Source organism: Coffea arabica, chromosome 10c, assembly GCF_036785885.1.
Source record: "Coffea arabica cultivar ET-39 chromosome 10c, Coffea Arabica ET-39 HiFi, whole genome shotgun sequence".
NCBI lineage: Eukaryota > Viridiplantae > Streptophyta > Magnoliopsida > Gentianales > Rubiaceae > Coffea > Coffea arabica.
Genome location: NC_092329.1, coordinates 27,346,575 through 27,348,966, shown reverse-complemented (window position 1 = coordinate 27,348,966; position 2,392 = coordinate 27,346,575). Strand labels below are relative to the sequence as shown.

General features: G+C 38.9%; 1 pseudogene; it reads left to right on the top strand.

The window, feature by feature from the left end:
• Positions 1 to 421: 421 nt before the first annotated feature.
• LOC113714502 (beta-amyrin 6-beta-monooxygenase-like) lies at positions 422 to 2,068 on the top strand (annotated as a pseudogene).
• Positions 2,069 to 2,392: the final 324 nt, after the last annotated feature.

Sequence of the window (2,392 nt, the reverse complement as noted above, 5' to 3'; positions counted from 1 at the left end):
AGCTCCTAAGTAATAAAAGAAAGAAGAACTTATCTTCTTTCTTTTTTGATTACCTTCCTCGCATATGTATTAGATCGAATCCATTTGATTTCTAAATTTCTAAACTGCACCACCTAATTTAGGTACTTTTATGATAGATGTATGCACCAAGACAATAATGTACAGGAAAAAAAATTTTGTCACTCGTTATAAGTAATCCCTCGTAATCAATATTAAATTCAAATTAAACCTATATAAACTATCAATATTTTTGTACGATTTGGCCTATATGAGCCAGCCATAGCACGATGCAAATGCTCCTGCTGCCGGCAAAGCATAATTTCTAGTCCTTCATCTGCTATAAGTAGTCCAGCTTGCTTCATCATTTCAGTTATCTGCTACCGTATAGCTTCTTTCAGTTTTTAGTACCAAGGAGGAACCAATGGAGACCTTGGTCCATTACCTTTTGCCTCTTGTGTTGTTCCCTCTATCTATCGGCCTCGTCTTCTTCCTTCGCAAGCGCAGTTCTGGTAGGGTGAATCTTCCTCCTGGAACATCCGGATGGCCAATGCTAGGAGAAAATATACCGTTTGCCTTGTTAGGTAGTCAGAAATTCGTAAAAGACAGAATGAGGAAGCACTCACCAGAGGTATTTCAGACCTCTTTGATGGGAGAAAGAACGGCAATATTCTGTGGTGCACAAGGGAACAAATTTCTGTTCACCAACGAGAACAAACTTCTAACCTCATGGTGGCCTCAATCCATGAAGAAAGCTTTTCTCTTCCCTGAATTTGTTGAAAATTCCTTGAAGGAGGTATCAGCTCTGAAGCGTAGTTTTATGCACGATATTCTCAAGCCTGAAGCTCTAAAACAGTACATTCCCGTCATGGATGCCATGGCTCGCGAACACATTGAAAAAGAATGGTCTCGAAATAGTGAAGTAAAAGTGTTCCCTCTATCAAAAAAATACACTTTCGACTTGGCTTGCCGATTGTTCATGAGTATTGAAGATCCAGACCACATTAAAAGGTTGGGTAATCCCTACCATCTTGTTACTAATGGGATGTTCTCTGTGCCAATTGATTTGCCTGGCACATCTTACAATGGTGCAATCAAAGGTGGAAAGATGGTTCGCGAGGAGCTACTGAAGATCATCAGGAAGAGAAGAAATGAGCTAATGCAATGCAAAGAAACAGCAAGATGCGATCTTTTGCCGTGAATGCTTCTTGTTACCGATGAAGATGGCCAGTTCATTAGTGAAATGGAGATCTCAAACAACATCATTGGTTTACTTGGGGCCAGCTACGAGACCACCGGCACTGCAGTTACCTTTGTCTTGAAACACCTTGCTGAGCTTCCACATATTTACAAGTCTATAGAGGTATCGAGCAGAAATTTGTTCAAGTTAATTATTTGATCAATATATATGATTTTCTTAAACTATTTATTCACATGACTATTTTGCTTGATGATCACAGAGATGATGGCAATTGCAAAGACAAAAGGGCCAAGTGATTTGCTGAGTTGGGAGGACATTGAAAAGATGAAGTACTCCTGGAATGTTGCCCGTGAATCACTTCGTGTCATGCCACCTGCTCAGGGAGCCTTCAGAGAATCAGTCACGGATTTCACCTATGCAGGTTTTACTATTCCAAAGGGATGGAAGGTATGTATATAGAGATTAAAGCAAAATCTTAAGTGACAAATTCACCGTTTTCTTAACGTGGTATTGCGTAATTGTCTATGGACAATGCTGAATTTGAGATTTCGATGCCTAAGAAGGACTGAATCATCAACACTTACTAATAAAAGCAAAAATTTGTTTCTGTTTCAATCACTTACTGAAAAGTTTGATCCATCAAGGTTTGAGGGAAGTGGTCCAGCACCATATACTTTTGTGCCTTTTGGGGGAGGACCTCGAATGTGCCCCGGGAAGGAGTATGCTCGATTGGAGGTCCTGGTTTTCATGTACAATGTGGTGAGACGCTTGAAGCTGAAAAAGTTGATGCCAAATGAAAAGATAGTTATCCATGCATCTCCTGTGCCCGTCAATGGCCTCCCGGTTCGCCTCCAGCCTCATGGAAATTAGCATAAACATTTTCTTATAATGGACTGAATTATGTATTGATGTTCTTATCAGTGCAGCAAAAAATAAAGGGCACGGCCTTGACCACATGTGTAATTCTTTTCAAAAAGTTAATTTCATATTCCCAGTTTCTACAAGTTTGTACATTATTTACTTGTTATTTTGTCTAGTAACTTCTGAATAATAATCAACTCATGCTCTTTATATCCAGTACAATTTTTTGTAATGGTATTTGAGCTTAAATCGGATAACAGTGCATACAATACAACCTTATGGTATGATAAATTTTTTGTAATGCTCTTATGGTACAATTTTTTGTAATACTAT